Consider the following 13087-nt stretch of genomic DNA (forward strand, 5'->3'; position numbering starts at 1 on the left):
TAGATATCCCCCAATGCACCAAAGATCAAAACAGACTGTAATGTGGAACTAACATGAACTTTTTGCTCTTGAACTTGAGCCTCAATCTTCTTCTGTCTTAGTACTTAGTACTCCTTTCTACTTAGTACTCCTGTTCCTTGGGACTTCAAATGCAATCTGGGACTTACATCATTGGTGTCACTGGTCTGCAGGCCTTCAGACTTGTATCACAGCTCAATTGTTGGTTCTCAACTTGCAAAAGACATTGCTGCGTAGTCATATGGACTCATGCTTCTACTAAATCATTTCTATTAATCTATGCATTTGAGGGGGAATGGTGTTTGTTTATTTGTGGCATTTGTATATGTCTGTGCCTGCATGTGTGCACATGTGTGTATGCATGTAAAGGTCAGAGATAAGTGTCAAGTATCTTCCTCTCTCGCTGCTCACCTTATTTTTGAGAGATGGTCACTCTCTGAACTTGGAGTTCACTGATCCAGTTATGACTTCTAACCAGCAAATCCCATGGACCTTCTGCCCCTTCTCCCCCGCACTGGTATTAGAGATGTGCATCACTACATCTAGCTTTAGGTCTGTACATTCTCATCTGCACCTGGGTCTGTGTGGACAGATTCCAGTGATTGTGCTGCTGTGAAGTAACTTGGCTAATGCAAGACCAAATACTATTTTTTCCTGACTGGATCTTGTTTTTGTCACCTTGCTGTTTTAACAGAAATAGATCTTTATCACCTCATACCATCTCTCCTCCTTTTCATACTAATCTTATGTAAAGGAACTATTATATTCTTTGAATTTAGTATATATTTGAGGATATTGGCTTTTCTCATTCTGCCTACTTGTTTGATAATGGTTGTTGTCCTCAGCCTTCTGCAGTTAAGTTGCTTCGCGGAATTAGACATGTTCCCTCCTGAGGCACTCTTCCTTTACCACATTCTTGCCTGGGTCTCTGTCAGAGAGGGTGCTTTCTATGAGCTGTGTTGAATTCTATGGTAATCTGTTCTTCTCCTGCAACTGGCACATTTGCAGGGTACCTGGCTCTTTTCACAGGGATACAGTAGAAAGAGGAAAATCACTTTACATTTCCTTAATTTATTTTCAAGAGATACAGAGTTCTAGATGGGAGTGAATGTGCTCGAGAATGAGGATATAAATGAATCTGCAATGGAGGCATAAATGCAAGATAGTCACAAAATTACTCCTGGTGAGCATGTTGTGGTTACGTTTGATAGGAGAGTAGCAGCTATTGGCAGTGCTAATGTCACCTATCATTAAACACAACCCAGCACACAACTGAGATGCAATAGCAATTGTAATATTGTGTATGAATGCTTGGTGATGTTTTTCCTTTTTGATTTTATTTCAGAAGGAATATGTGCATGAGTGTGTGTGTTTTTGTGTATGTGTGTGCATGCACATGTGTGTGTGTATCTGTACAGAAGAAAGTGTCAGATCCCTAGATCTAGAGTTACAGGTAGTTTTTAACGCAAAACCTGGGTATTGAAACTGAACTCCAACCCTCTGACAAAGCAGTAAGGACTTGTAATGACTAAGCCATCTCTTTGCCCTTCAGATATTTTCTTATCCTTCACAAAGAATGAAAAAAGACATCCATTAAAAGTTTATGCTAAATTTAGTGGTAATAATCTAAGTTAACAAAATTATTTTTTAACAGAGCACTTACTGTGCAAAAGGAGCTCCAAAATTTGGTTTTCTGGATCTCTGTTCCTCCACACACAGTCCCACAGTCCTTTCTACTGTTAAGTATTAATTCTGAAGATCCCTGTTGATACAGAACTAGCTATGTCAATGACCTTCAGCTTTGACCAAGAGTTGTGATAGCCTTTTCCTTTGTGCAGTAAGAGGAAGAGGTCTGGGGCATGATATGTGGAGGGTAGATGTAACTCCACCTGCCCTTGAAGACAAGGAACAATTAGAAAAGCCACCAGGATGCCCCTCAGGGCCATGGCCATGCCAACTCTCTGAATCCCATCAGAAGATGAACAGATCAATCTTTGGGCCCTCAGGTACCTTTCATATAAAAGAGTGGAGGGCTCTTTTCCCCTAAAATATAACCATTGATGTATTAAAAGCTCAGTGAGTTTAGTCACTTTTTATCTTTCCCTTTAAATCTGAATGATTGTACCGGGCTTTTAAGGTCTGTGCCAACTAACTAGGGCATTTTAGTAATCTATTTTTAATATGTACCAACTTCTGTTCTTTTTAGTTCTGCCTTAAGACATACTTTTATCTTCACTGGTATGCAGAGATCATCAAAAAATATAAGTTCTCTATTACATGACAACTCATAATGAGTCTTAATGAAGCTGGGGAACAGCTGTTTAAAACTCCCGTTGAATAGCTTCCTAAGCAACATTCACTTATGATAGCCTTTCTGCGGCAACATCGCCTGAGTCTCAGAACTCACCATACATATAATGAGAAGGGTGAGTGTGAGATTTTCCTCTGGTTTCATTAGATATTTTCTTTTAATCAGAATGCTAATATACTATTATGAATTAGTGCATTCTGAGACATCAGCTCAGTGTCTTTCACCTTTTTTAATTATATTTCTTCATCGAGCAGAAAAGAGAATAAATGTTACTATGCAAATTTTTAGAAGAGTTCATGTCCTGGATGAAAATGAGCAAGGGAGAGAGAACACAGAATAAACTTACTTTTTAATTATATGGAAACATGTTGTAACTGAGAAATGTGGGAAATTAAACTAAGCCCAGAAGATTTCAAGGGAGATCCACAATCTGAAATTTAAGGATTTTAGCTCCATTATGTAGGTTAATACGTGTGAAGAACAACTAAAACACACTCCAATGTGAACTTAGTCTCATCCTTTATTCATTTGTACTTTCAAATAGACTTGTCTAACTCACTTAATTTTTCAATCTACATGTCAAGGGCCTAAAAAGAAAAATTAATAGTTGTAATAGTTTCACAATCTCATTAATCTGCATGGTCCTCATTACTTCAGAAAACCAGGGTTTCTATAGCTGGGATTCTTCTTTTTACTTCCTACTGATTCATTTTTTATCAGTTAGGTGAAGCCATGCCGCCTGTCTCTGCTAGGCAGAATGTAAATGGTGCACTCAGAAGTGAGTTTTCACCTTGTATAGAGCCTTTCATGGAGTAGATACAGGTGTTTTGTTAAATTACTAAAAAGTACTTTTATCCACATTCTTTAGAAAATGTAATTCTTTCACATAGTTCTTAAGTTATCCTTACAGTTGCTTCCATCATTATGTGGTGTTTAATTACTCAAGCAGAGAGGACTCCAGTGGATTTTTCAATGGAGTGCAATCACAGTACACTGTGTGCCGGTTAGATATTTATGATGGAGGCTGTCTTGTGGGAATTTACTGTTCATTCAGAGTGATGACATGTTGTATTTCTATCATCTTTATATTTCATCGCACGATATTTCTAAAGGTTTCTTGGCAGTGTATTCCAAGATAAAGGCCTACTCATGTTTATTAAAAATAGGCATTTTGATTTTGAGCATAAGAAATAGTTGTTTGTTTTCTTCTCCTTTCTTATACTGCACAATAATATAAATACAAATATAACAAGAAATAGATGTTCGTTATCTACATTTTTGGGACCAGAGAACATTTGTGAGTTAAATCATCTCTGTAAATGTAACTTTTTTAAATTTTAAAACAATCTTTTCTCATTTTACATACAATACCCAGTTCCCACTCCCTCCTTTCCTCCCACGCCTTCCACCTCTCCCTACCCCACCCATTACAGACTGCTCAGAAAGGATAAGACTTCCCATAGGGAGTCAACAAAGACTGACATATCACTTTGAGACAGTACTAAGGCCCTCCTACCTGCTATATCTAAGCTGAGCAAGATACCCCTCTAAAAGAATGGGCTCCAAAAAGTCAATTCAAGCACTAGGGATAAATCCTGATCCCACTTTCAGTGGCCCCACAGACTTCCCCAGCCACACAATTGTCATCCACATTCAGAGGGCTTAGGAGTACACAGTGCAGGAGTACACAGTGCAGGAGTACACAGTGCAGGAGAAGTACACAGTGCAGGAGGAGTACACAGTGCAGGAGGAGTACACACTGCAGGAGTACACAGTGCAGGAGGAGTACACACTGCAGGAGTACACAGTGCAGGAGTACACAGTGCAGGAGAAGTACACAGTGCAGGAGTAGTACACACTGCAGGAGGAGTACACAGTGCAGGAGGAGTACACACTGCAGGAGGAGTACACAGTGCAGGAGTACACAGTGCAGGAGGAGTACACAGTGCAGGAGGAGTACACACTGCAGGAGTACACAGTGCAGGAGTACACAGTGCAGGAGTACACACTGCAGGAGTACACAGTGCAGGAGGAGTACACAGTGCAGGAGGAGTACACACTGCAGGAGGAGTACACAGTGCAGGAGTACACACTGCAGGAGGAGTACACACTGCAGGAGGAGTACACAGTGCAGGAGTACACAGTGCAGGAGGAGTACACACTGCAGGAGGAGTACACAGTGCAGGAGTACACACTGCAGGAGGAGTACACACTGCAGGAGGAGTACACAGTGCAGGAGTACACAGTGCAGGACTACACAGTGCAGGAAAAGTACACACTGCAGGAAAAGTACACACTGCAGGAGTACACAGTGCAGGACTACACAGTGCAGGAAAAGTACACACTGCAGGAAAAGTACACACTGCAGGAGTACACAGTGCAGGAGGAGTACACACTGCAGAGTACACAGTGCAGGAGTACACAGTGCAGGAAAAGTACACACTGCAGGAAAAGTACACACTGCAGGAGTACACAGTGCAGGAGGAGTACACACTGCAGGAGGAGTACACACTGCAGGAGGAGTAAACAGAGATTTGCTATAGCCATTGGCTTCAAAGAAAGCGTGAGAGTCCAATTCTCCAAAACAGAAACAGAACTTAGAAATAAAATGAACAATCTCTCCCTTGCAGAAATGGCACACATCTGGTAGCAAGACATTTTCCTGATCAAATTTAGCATTCCCTTCAGAACGAGGCAGCAGAAAGTTAAACAAGCTCTTTCTCTCTCCATTTCCCCTCCTCTCAACATGTTCTGTCTCTGACTCTCTGTCTCTCTCTCTCTCACACACACACATAGACCCCACGCATGCATACATTTCTTAAGCAAGCAACCTAGTTCTGAAGTGAGCTACAGGAGAGAGATTTGTGGGAGGTTCTTTGCAGTACTAAGGTCTATAAATAAAGGCTAACAAATCCACTAACACATTATTTTAGTTCATAGGGAGAACTGTTGTTAGCAAATTCTCCTATAAAGAACTGGAGAGTGCCACAAAGTGCAATATGACCCCTCACAGTCAGGGCAGGTGTATCTCTGACTCTTTTGCCTACTCTTGGGAATCTTTGCTTTCTATTGGGTTGCCATGTCCAGCCTGGATCTGAGGGCTTTGACCTTGTCTTATTGTATCTTGTTTCGTCATGTTTGGTTGTTGTGCTTTGGAGGCCTGCTCTCTTCTAAAGGAAAATGGAGCTGAAGTGGATATGTGGGAGGAGGAGGGAGCACAAAGTGAGGTTGGGGTATATATTGCATGAGAAAAGAATCTATTTTATGGAAAGGGAATATTTGAAGCGTTGTCGGTCTCCTAGTATCTCTGCAGCTATTTTGTTAATCTCTTTCTTTGTGACCATTTCAAAATGTAAAGCAAATGCATAAGCTATACAAATAGAGGCCCTGGGCTCTATTATAATGTGCTGATAATACTGGTTATTATGTGCTGACCTAAGGCTAAAGTATTATTTATTTATTTATTTTACCAGAAAAAAAAAAAAGCTGTAGGAAAAGTGTAATTGACCAGGTTTAAAAGATTAACAGTATGGGGAGAAGGGATGAATCAGTGGTTAAAGAGGACCCAAGTTCAGCGTCCAGCACCTGCACTGCAGCTCACAAGGATCTAAATGCGCGCTGTCCTCCACAGACAGGCCCCTACACACATTTTTCCTCAAAAAAAATCTTTACAAGATGACCAATAAAAGGATTTATAATAGATGTCCCTATGCAATTAAACCACCAAATAAGAAAGCGAACAGAAAAAAAGTGATTGTCAAAAGAATTTTTCTTTATTATCATTCTATTTAAATAAGAAATAAAGCTTTGAACAGTACAGCTTATTTTAAAAGTTTTTATTCAGATAAGACACAGGAACAAGTGTGTAGAAATTGAACGAAGAAACCACTGTTGTAAAACAAGCTCATAGCAGGAACAAACTCCAATGTAGCCTCTGCCAGGAAGGAAATGTTTCCTTCCCCATTTTCTACTGTGCTGCCATTTCCTAGAGCAATGCTAGCACACGTCAAGTCTTTACAGACATTGTTTGTTTTGTCCAGTCAGTGATATCTCAGAGATGAGGAGTGTGTAAGAGCTTACTGCTCTTCATGGTTAAATTCTCAGCACCCACAGGGCAGCTCAAAGCCACCTATACCTCCAGTTCTAAAGGATACCAAACTCTCTTCTAATGTCCGCAGGCTCACAGACACATGGTACTTGTACTTACATTCAGGTACTGACACATCCCAGAAAATTAAAAAAAAAATTGTTTTTATTTTTCTTCAATATATGGGCAGGCACAATTTAGAATAGAAAAGAGAAACCAAACACAGAATTGAAGGCCACTTTGAAGACAGCAGGTGTCTCTGAAAACTTTATAAAAGGATACAAATAGCAAATAATTAATTAAGGAATATGACTTAATTAAAATAATAAAGATTAAAATGTAGAAAAGTGTAAAACTATACCAGTTCTGATGGTTCTGAGCACTCTCTGTGCTACTCTATGGTTGGTGAGCCGGAGATTTCAAAACACACAGAGACAGAACCATACAGAGAAACAGAGCCATGGGGCCATACAAGAGTGCCAAGAATGCCCAGTTTATTATGCTCAGGGGCAGCTGATATAGGGCTCTGGCCACACCCTGATTCTCAGGATCTTTCAGCTGCAGAATCATCAGAACCCACTCCCCTACAGGCTGCTCAGAGCAGAGGAAAACAAGTTGTTTACAGGAAATTCAGGGTCTGATGGTCCGCAGTCCCCAACAGAAAAGTAAAAGATAAGCCATATTTGTATAGCTGAAATATCTAACAAAAGAGATGAGTTCTATACAGAACCAAATATATAAAAGATATTCAGAAATATATTTAGAAACAAACAAGATTTTAAACTTTTTATTTCAAAGATTCACTCCTTTCTATAAAGAAGCAAAGAAATGGTTAAAAACAAAACAAAGGCACACAGATCTGTTAGAGATGAAAAATAATGAACTAATTCTTTGCTTATCAGAATGAGATGTCAATTCACTTAAACTGAAAGAAAAGGTTGGAATGACCTCGGACTCCATCACACTGGTAAAATCAAGTATAGCAATTAAATCTTCAAAGAGATGACAGAACATGACCTGAAAATTACACCACCACCCATGCTATTGTTCAGGTATAAAGGTAACACATAGCACTAACAGTATTAGCTGCTTAACTCATCAGTAAGATCAAATATCTGACTAGAAGAAGCTAAAGGGAGGAGAAGTTTATATGATAGGGGTCACATTGTGACAGGGCAGGGTCCATAAGGAAGGGGGATGCTCATAATGGCTGGAATGTGTGCCTAAGGCTTATCAATTCTCCAGGAGCAAGGAAGGAAATGGAGGAAAGGAACCAGGATGGACACATGAGTCTCTACTAGTCTTCAATCCACTTCTTCCAGCTAAGCTGTGCCCTCTAAAACTTCCAAAAAAAACATTAAAACAGCACCACCATCCAGGAGCCATGTGTTCAAACACTGAGCCTGTAGAGGACATTTAACACCAGAACCCAACTACTGAATTTGAGCGTTTTCACACCCTTTGAAGGAAGCATTAAGAAGCAACTTCAACTTACTAAGGGGTGAAGGGACAAACAATGGCAGGGAATTTCTGTTGAAGAATAAACCTACTTAATGTAATCTAAACCTAGAAAAATTTAGGGGTTATTATTACAGAAAAGAATACAATGCAATAAATCCTTTAAAAGCTGGTTCTTGGAGAAAATCAACAAGATTGACAAACCCCTATCCAAACCAATCAAATGTCAGAGAGAGAACATGCGAAATAACAAGATCAGAAATGAAAAGGGGGACATAACCACAGACACAGAGAAAATTCGGAGAATCATTAGATCTTACTACAAAAGCCTGTATGCCACAAAATTGAAAAATATGAAAAAATGGACATTTTTTTAGATAAGGACCATATACTAAAATTAAATCATGACCAGGTGAACAATTTAAATAGACCTGTAAGTCGCGACGAATTAGAAGCTGTCATCAAAAACCTCCCTACCAAAAAAAGCCCAGGACCAGATGGTTTCATTGCAGAATTCTACCAGAACTTCCAAAAAGAGCTAATACCTATACTCCTTAATATGTTTCACAAAATAGAAACAGAAGAGTCATTGCCAAACTTTTGTTTATGAAGCTATAGTTACCCTGATACCAAAACTACACAAAAACTCAACCAAGAAAGAGAATTACAGACCAATCTCACTCATGAACATCGACGCAAAAATTCTCAATAAAATACTGGCAAACCGAATCCAAGAACACATCCAAAAAATTATCCATTATGATCAAGTAGACTTCATCCCAGAGATGCAGGGCTCGTTCAACATATGAAAATCTATCAACGTAATCCATCATATAAATAAACAGAAAGAAAAAAAACATATGATCATTTCATTAGGTGCTGAAAAAGCATTTGACAAAATTCTACACCCCTTTATGATAAAGATCTTGGAGAGATTAGGGATACAAGGTTCATACCTAAATATAAAAAGCAATATACAGCAAGCCAACAGCTAACATCAAATTAAATGGAAAGAAACTTAAAGCCATTCCACTAAAATCAGAAACAAGACAAGGCTGTTCACTCTCTTCATACCTCTTCAATATAGTGCTTGAAGTTCTAGCAATAGCAATAAGACAACATATGGAAAATCTTTAAATAGCAAAATCTGAAAGGAAAAGAGAAGATGAAGTAGAAGTTAATATTAATGTAATTTCCCATTTTATATTCTGGAGTACCAAAAACCACAATACATCAGTACTAGAGTATTCAATGTTGTGTTATTTGTAATGCAGAAAATTACCAGCAATATAAATGAGGAGACCCATAAATAATCTAAAGTATATCTATACATGAAAATACTATGTGCATTTAAAACTAGACACTATAAATTGATAAGGAGCAATTTTTAAGATCCAATGTTAAGAAGAACAAAAAAAAATTAAGACCACCCCATAGAAACCATTATCATAGCTAGGAGGAAATATGCATGATAGAAAAAAATGATAGCTATAGAGATCATAATAGATAGATTATTTCCATAGATATATATACAGGTAGATAGTTAAAATAATAGAAGATAGATAGATAGATAGATAGATAGATAGATAGATAGATAGATAGATGATAAATATATAATAGAAACAGTTTCAGGAATTTGTACTTAAACTTAAGATAATGGCATATAATTCTACAACAGAAGTTGTCTTTGTAAAGGGCATACAAACAACTGGATTATGGAAATAGAATAAATACACATTTTGAATATATGCCTCTTTGCCTTTGGGAAATTTACTCACTGTACATGCAATGTCTCTACAGAAAAAAATTAAATGAAATAATTTTGTTAGTCAAACAACATGGCAGACATTTCTTGATTTTCCCTGAATTTTATTAGATGTTTTCTTTGAGAAAGAACTCAAAGGAAATACAGTGGTTATCCCTGAAGGTGAAAGATTCAGGACTCCAGATTTGGTGAAACGGTGTGATGAAGTAAAGAAGTGTGAGACAATACAAGTGTCCATATTAGGTCAACATGATTAGGATCAAATAAAAACATGAGACAAAAATAAGTAACAATTTGAAAACACAACTGAAGCATTTTAGATTAGGGTAGATGCATGAGTAACCAAGTTCGACACTTTATTCCATTTCTATACACAAGACAAGACATAGGTAAGTAGCTGAGCAGATTGAGACAAACCAAATTTGTGGCAGTTTCCTTTGGTAGCTAACATGAGACTCGTGGGAAACTTTGGGGGAAACCATAAATGACAACATGATCTTAAAGAGACAAGGTCAAGGACAAGTTTATTTCGGTGTGTTGCCTGTACTTCTCTGTTTTAATAGGAACCATCTTTATGGAGTGCAGAAGTCCACATGTCCTACCAGATTTTTATGAATAAATAAAAGTTTGGTCAATAAATACATTTGCATTGAGGCATCAGTGTCAAATATTTGAATGGTAGGATCCATGCATCTGAAAGAAAACAATAAATGGAATTAAAGGTGAAGAGTTCTTACCTTGGCAATTAAGATTTAATTCTGATTTGTTAGAAATTGCTATAAACACATGAATCCATTGCACACCCACGGGGTTACAGGTTTTGAGTGACTGACTTACTTCTGGAGATTGTGAGGATTGGGTCCAGGCCTTGTATCTAGCAGACAAGTGATCTGTGCCTGAGCTGTAATTGTCCCTACAAGACAAGCACCGGACTTGAGGATTTACGAAGTTTGGGGAGTAACTGAAACTCCTCTATGCAATGGAAAGTTGTTTTTTTTTTCTTAAAAAAAAGTTTATCTTTGCGTAGTTATATAAAACTAAATATGAAAAAGTGTGGAGTTGTAAAATAACTATCTCTGTACATAGAGACCTGAAAAAAAAAACTCCTTATTCAGCCAAAGTCTGTTCCTTGTTTGAGTTCATCTTGATTCTTCAACTTACAATAAGTCTTTGTTCACAATTTTTTGTTCTTCCTTGATCTACATTGGTGTCTGATTTTCTTGTACTAGAGAATATATTTCTTTAAAAATCCCCCTTTAAAGAGGTAATTGCCTATATCTCACTTCAGATTCTGGGTTATTATCAATTTTATCTTCAAGGAGACTTCAGTTTCTTTCTTCTCTCAAGAATAGCTGCTATGGTGACCTATGCTGGCTTTTCCTCAACTCTGTGATCCTGTGTCCTTCCTAATGTGGGTAGAACATTCTGCAATACTAGCTCTTATCACAATGAAATGCTTGCTGCTTATTCTTCCCCGCAAAAGAAGAAGTGGACTGCTTGATCCTGGGTCCAGAATGAAAACATTCTCCTTACAGGAAGGAATCATAGATTCCATAAGACTTCCTGGATGATAAGCAAACTATAATCGATCTATAAATAGTCAATATGGCTATTATTGTTTCATGAGTTATAATTATCTGCTCTTAAAATCTTCTGCTGAATATTTGTATATATTTCCTAGTTGTCATTCTATCTTATGCATAGAGCAAGCCTATTCAGGAATGTAACTTATGTTTGCTAAAAAAAATGTTTAATCTAGCACTGGCATTTCTATAAAGTATTCATTAGATGGAATGTATAATGGTAAAATATTTAGAAGGTATAAGTAGGAAACTCATTTTAATTTTTCCATTATCAATATCCCTCTACCATTACAATTTTACTTAACAGTAGTAAAATGGAAATTTGGGATTTATCTAGAAAACTCCACTTTAAGTATAGTTATTAAGTTGCCTCAATTCAACCTTCACTTCAGAAAACACATCATGGAGATTACTCTTTCCATCTTCCCATCTTCTGGCTACAGGGCATGGTGGTGAATTTTTTAAAAAGAAAGAAACATGCTCAGGCCTGGTTGCAATTTAAAATATCTTCTCATATTTAAAATGAGGAAATTACTTCTGGGATGAAAATATTGAATGATTCCTGAATAGCAAGTTCAGTCTTTGTGGTAACTTCTTAATATAAATCACACATTTTAATGTGTTAGCTTACATTACCATGTCTTCTTTCATTCATTTTTGCTTGTTTTATAAAGCAGCCAACAAGAATTTAGTGGTAGTGCTTTATCATAATATAAATTATAGAAAAGATAATTTTTACTAACTTGAATATATATAGTATAATTGTAATCTAGAAAAAAATACTTTGAATTCAAACAGAATTATTTTAATACTCAAAAAATGAATAAAATTACAACAAAATAATCTTTCAGCTCCTGTAAAGGAAGTATATCTTGTGTAACTTCAGTTGTAAAACTGCATTCTGTTATAAACAGCAGTTACTGATCTAATTTTATGTGTCTAAAGGTTTTGTTTCCATGTATGTAGTAGAGCTTACGTGTGCAGTAACAGCAGGGGAAGAAGAAGGCACAGAATTCCTTTACACTGTAGTCACAGATGGTTGTAAGACACCGTGTAGATGCTGGGAAAAATGGTTCTCTGCAAGATCAACCAGCAGTCTTAAGGGCTGAACTATCTCTCCCATCCATAAATTCTATCAATTCTTGATAGCATCATTTACATTCATCCTGCAATATAAACAGCATCTTATACACTGTAGGTAGAATATTTTGTAAATATAAATTATTTGAATCTTAGAGTAATGATTAAGGCAAGGTGAGGACAACACCAGCTGTGATGACCTCAAATGCATTACCAACAGCAGAAAACAGAAAGCAAAATGACAAGTACAAAAGCATTGCTATAAACAACCCATAGGTGGCCCAAGGACAACATATATATATTATATATAATATATAATTATATAATGTAATATATATATAATTATATATATATAATTATAACACATTAAGAAGAAGAATCAGATGAAAACAAGAAAGTTTAAAAATAGAATAATATTTGCTTTTGTGTTACATACTCAAAGATACCTAAAAAAAAAAAAAGAGGGGGTATGCTTGGGGTCATGGCTTCAGAAGGTTCAGCGCATCATGGCATGGAAGCACAAAAGTACAGTTTACATCATAGAGGACAGAAAATGGCTAGGAGGGGTACAAAAAGAAATGAAGTCAATTTGCAGCCCCAAGGGAACCCCTCTATGCTTTATGACTCCTTATGATTTCATCTCTACACACAACCCCCCATAATGCAATAAAGGTGTTGATTATATCATTATTTAATGTATTAAGTCAGAACTCTCATGATCTAATTGTCCTTGGAAATGACCTCTGAGACATAGTCGGGGGGGGGGGGCTTTACTGATCAATATA

This window comes from Microtus oregoni, unplaced genomic scaffold (genome assembly GCF_018167655.1).
Source record: "Microtus oregoni isolate MIOR12 unplaced genomic scaffold, Mior012 000010F_ref0000083, whole genome shotgun sequence".
Taxonomy (NCBI): Eukaryota; Metazoa; Chordata; class Mammalia; order Rodentia; family Cricetidae; genus Microtus; species Microtus oregoni.